The sequence below is a fragment of the Schistocerca nitens genome, chromosome 4 (genome assembly GCF_023898315.1).
Source record: "Schistocerca nitens isolate TAMUIC-IGC-003100 chromosome 4, iqSchNite1.1, whole genome shotgun sequence".
Taxonomy (NCBI): domain Eukaryota; kingdom Metazoa; phylum Arthropoda; class Insecta; order Orthoptera; family Acrididae; genus Schistocerca; species Schistocerca nitens.
The window spans coordinates 221,764,221-221,769,875 of record NC_064617.1 but is presented as its reverse complement, the minus strand read 5'-3'; positions in this window follow the sequence as shown (position 1 = coordinate 221,769,875).

The following is a 5,655-nucleotide window of genomic DNA, read 5'->3' as shown; positions in this document are numbered from 1 at the left end:
CGCTGACAGAAGAAAGTCGCAGCATCAAGAGGAATTGCGTAACATAAACGGAAGTTTGTAGGCATGTTTCTACATCTGAAAGATGGTGTCTAATTCAGATTTCACGCAAGTCGCATAAGATGTCCCTAGTAGCACCAATATGTGGATGTAAAGCAGATTTACTTTAAATACACGCTGTAATAGTTGTGAGCGTCTGTTACCTTTTAGAGCCGGCCGGTGTGGCCGAGCGGTTCTAGGCGCTCCAGTCTGGAACCGCGCGACCGCTACGGTCGCAGTTTCGAATCCTGCCTCGGTCATGGATGTGTGTGATGTCCTTAGGTTAGTTAGGCTTAAGTAGTTCTAAGTTCTAGGAGACTGATGACCTCAGAAGTTAAGTCCCATAGTGCTCAGAGCCATTTGAACTATTACCTTTTAGACTGGACGTGATGAGTTACCGTAAGTTAAGAACGCGTTTAAGGCGACAATGACGCCATTATCAACACCTCACATTTGAACGAGGTCGTGTAGTAGAACTGCGAGAAGCTGGATGTTCCTTTTGCTGTATAGCCACTGTACGTGACTGCTAGCAGCACATTGCCGGCCGCGGTGGTCTAGCGGTTCTGGCGCTGCAGTCCGGATCCGCGGGACTGCTACGGTCGCAGGTTCGAATCCTGCTTCGGGCATGGGTGTATGTGATGTCCTTAGGTTAGTTAGGTTTAAGTAGTTCTAAGTTCTAGGGGACTTATGACCTAAGATGTTGAGTCCCATAGTGCTCAGAGCCATTTGAACCATTTGCTAGCAGCAGTAGTCACGGGAATGTACGGTCGCAAGAAGACCGGGATCCGGACGGCCACGTGCGCATCGTACTGCATCTGCAGCAGTAATGTGACCAGCAGCTAGCACAACAGTCACACAACGAGCTGTCACAAATCGGTTACTTCAAGGACAGCTCCGAGCCAGACGCTTTGTACCGTCCATTTCACTGACCGCGAAAAAATGGTTCAAATATCTCTGAGCACTATGGGACTTAACTTCTGAGGTCTTCAGTCCCCTAGAACTTCTTAAACCTAACTAACCTAAGGACTTTTTTTTTATATAATCCATTATGGAGTCGAGGTAGCAGTTGTCGTTATACTGGTTATCACTGTTAGCATTCACCCGCGATTCTTATACATATTTTAACAACGCGTTTCAAGAGACAATGCTCTCATCGTCAGGTTGTAAAATCTATGTCATGAAATTAAACGGACTAAAAAGACAAAATACCATCACCAATAGTTGGGAAGTCCATAGAGTAAAACAGAATTAAAAGTATATTGGACTGTGGGTCCTCGTCTTACATTGAAGTTGTTGACGCAAGTCAATGGCCGTCCCATAGCTACCAAATATGCTGCCGCACTGTGCCGGCTCGTGAGCTGTTGTGGACTGAGGTGCCTAGGTGTTTTGGCGTGGTTACAGCCGTGTGCTTGACGGTAACGCTATGCTATTGGGCGCCTTATTTCCTTATTGCATTGGTCTGCCATCGTTAGCCTCTCGCAACTCCGTCGGTGACATGCTACAAGTTTAAAGTCGCATACCTACCCTAAAATAATTCTAAAAACCCGCTAAAAAATCTAATTTCTTTAAAGTTATCTTGTACATTTAGGATATTGTTCTGTTTCTTTTCATGGATAGCTATCTCGAATTCCTCTAGTAAATCAAGTTTCCTCCCTTTCTTTTCTACATGCAATATTTCTACACTGTCTTCTATGCTATTAAGGGGATGGCCTGTTTCATATATATGGTTCGCAACAGCTGATTTGTCATAATTTCCTAACCTGAACGCATCTTTATGTTCTTTATACCGGATCGCGAATGATCTTCCTGTCTGCCCTATATATTTTGCATCACAAGTTCTGCACTTAATCTTATAAACTCCCGATCTCTCAAACTTATTTCTCTTCTCGCCAATATCGTGCTTAAGGCTATACCTCACTAGGTTATTAGTCTTAAAAGCTATTTTGACATCGTATGGCTTAAAAATATTTGCTATCTTTTGTGAGACTTTTCCGTAGTATGGCATCGTGATAATGTTCACTTTCTCTCCATCAGGTTTATTCTTTTTGCGCTTATTACTTTTCCGTAACAGTTTTTTAACCATATCTATTCTGTAACCGTTATTCATCGCTATTCGCTTAACGGTATTAATTTCAGTCTCCCTATCTTTTTCACTCATAGGTATATTGACTGCCCTATGCACGAGACTACGGAAAGCAGCTTCTTTATAAGCCTGCGGATGGCATGAATCATTCGGGATCACGGCATCAGTCGTAGTTTGTTTTCTATAAACGGAGAACGCATGTTTGTTGCCCTGCTTCTTTATATTCAGGTCCAGGAACTGTAAACAATTGTCAGTTTCATACTCCACGGTAAATTTTATTTTATTATGTGCGTCGTTGAACTTTTTTACTATTTCCTCAATGTCCTCACGGGAACTATCGACACTCTGCTACTTGTTGTTAAAATATGTATAAGAATCGCGGTTGAATGCTAACAGTGATAACCAACCTAAGGACATCACAAACATCCATGCCCGAGGCAGGATTCGAACCTGCGACCGTAGCAGCAGCGCGGTTCCGGACTGAAGCGCCTAGAAACGCTCGGCCACAACTGACCTCAAATCAACGCCATTTGCGACTACAGTGAACGAGAGCTCATTGGAGGGTAGGGTGGAAGTTTGTTGTGTTATCTGATGAAAGCTAGTTCTGCCTCGGTGCGAAATTTGCGTTAATGGGGTATGGCAGCAGCCTTTGCTAAGCGAACGATGTCGGCTGCAGCGCCGCTCCTGGACTCGTGACCATATCGCTTGGACCATAGACTATTGGAAAACTGCGGCCTGGTCAGATGAGTTTCGATTTTATTTGGTAAGAGTGTGACCCAGACCCCACGAAGCCGTAGACCTAAGTTGTCAACAAGGCACTGCGCAAGCTGGTGGTGGCTCCATAATGGTGTGGGGGCTGTGCTTACTTGGAATGGACTGTGTTCTCTAGTCCAACTGAACTGATCACTAACTGGAAATTCTTATGTTCGGCTACTCGGAGACCACTGGCAGTCGTTCATGGACTTCATGTTCCCAAACAACAATGAATTTTTTTTTTATGAATGGCAATGCCACCGGGCCACAATTATTCGCAATTGGTCTGCTGAACAATCTGGACAGTTCGAGGGAAAAATTTGCCCACCCAGATCGCCCTACACGAATCCCATCGAACATTTATGAGATGTAATCGAGAGATCAGTTCGTGCACAAAATCCTGCACCGGCGACACTTTCGTAATTATGGACTACTGTACAGGCAGCACGGCTCAATATTTCTTCAGGGGACTTCCAACGACTTTTTGAGTCCACGCACGTCGAGTTACTGCATTACCCCAGGAACAAGGGAGTGGAGACGATATTAGGAGGTATCCCATGATTTTTGTCACCTCATTGTAAGCCTATTGATGTCGAAGTCCTCTTTCCTGGTGACCAAATTGATTAAGATCAGCGAGATTTAGAACGTATGCATGCAAGAAGAACAGCAGCAGTACGTGAACCTCGAGAAGGAGTTCAGCATTGGAACAGTGAGGAGGAAAGTTCATTGGACGTTTCAAGTTCGGGAGGAGGTGATGATGATTCGGAACGAGATTTTGATGACCAGGCTGATTAATGATGTAATGTGTTCACTAACACTGCAAATTGTTTAAATTGCATAAAAAATTTAGTTGTAGGGACCCAAATGGTAATGCGAAGGCTCGGCAGCTGCCGAGTTACGCACGATCATTTGGCAACTGTTTAATATAGGGATACACTTAGATGTAGTGGACTGCAAGGTCAGTAGTCTTGAGCGTTTCCAATATTGCTGATGACCAGTGTAACGATTCGCGTACAGAAGATAATGTGGTGGTAGGTTTTTCTTTTGCTTTCAATTCACAATTCTTGCTTTCTTTCTTTTCAGTTTTTTCTGTTAATACAGTTGTAAAACTTAGTTGTAGATTTAACATTATACACTCCTGGAAATTGAAATAAGAACACCGTGAATTCATTGTCCCAGGAAGGGGAAACTTTATTGACACATTCCTGGGGTCAGATACATCACATGATCACACTGACAGAACCACAGGCACATAGACACAGGCAACAGAGCATGCACAATGTCGGCACTAGTACAGTGTATATCCACCTTTCGCAGCAATGCAGGCTGCTATTCTCCCATGGAGACGATCGTAGAGATGCCGGATGTAGTCCTGTGGAACGGCTTGCCATGCCATTTCCACCTGGCGCCTCAGTTGGACCAGCGTTCGTGCTGGACGTGCAGACCGCGTGAGACGACGCTTCATCCAGTCCCAAACATGCTCAATGGGGGACAGATCCGGAGATCTTGCTGGCCAGGGTAGTTGACTTACACCTTCTAGAGCACGTTGGGTGGCACGGGATACATTGTCCTGTTGGAACAGCAAGTTCCCTTGCCGGTCTAGGAATGGTAGAACGATGGGTTCGATGACGGTTTGGATGTACCGTGCACTATTCAGTGTCCCCTCGACGATCACCAGTGGTGTACGGCCAGTGTAGGAGATCGCTCCCCACACCATGATGCCGGGTGTTGGCCCTGTGTGCCTCGGTCGTATGCAGTCCTGATTGTGGCGCTCACCTGCACGGCGCCAAACACGCATACGACCATCATTGGCACCAAGCCAAAAGCGACTCTCATCGCTGAAGACGACACGTCTCCATTCGTCCCTCCATTCACGCCTGTCGCGACACCACTGGAGGCGGGCTGCACGATGTTGGGGCGTGAGCGGAAGACGGCCTAACGGTGTGCGGGACTGTAGCCCAGCTTCATGGAGACGGTTGCGAATGGTCCTCGCCGATACCCCAGGAGCAACAGTGTCCCTAATTTGCTGGGAAGTGGCGGTGCGGTCCCCTACGGCACTGCGTAGGATCCTACGGTCTTGGCGTGCATCCGTGCGTCGCTGCGGTCCGGTCCCAGGTCGACGGGCACGTGCACCTTCCGCCGACCACTGGCGACAACATCGATGTACTGTGGAGACCTCACGCCCCACGTGTTGAGCAATTCGGTGGTACGTCCACCCGGCCTCCCGCATGCCCACTATACGCCCTCGCTCAAAGTCCGTCAACTGCACATACGGTTCACGTCCACGCTGTCGCGGCATGCTACCAGTGTTAAAGACTGCGATGGAGCTCCGTATGCCACGGCAAACTGGCTGACACTGACGGCGGCGGTGCACAAATGCTGCGCAGCTAGCGCCATTCGACGGCCAACACCGCGGTTCCTGGTGTGTCCGCTGTGCCGTGCGTGTGATCATTGCTTGTACAGCCCTCTCGCAGTGTCCGGAGCAAGTATGGTGGGTCTGACACACCGGTGTCAATGTGTTCTTTTTTTCCATTTCCAGGAGTGTATATTCAGTGTCAAACTCTGTAGATTATACCAACCTGCCGTAAAATCACAGTGGAAACTAGCTGCATGTTTCCTGTCGTGGTACCCTTAACTGACATGAAACTTAGGGGGCAGGATGCGATGTTACGCAAATCACACACAAGTGGGTTTATACTGCATGTGCAGAAGGTGTATAACGCAATCTTATAATAGCCCTGATATAAACCTACGCGTGGTGGCTAACCTCTCATGGAAGGCTT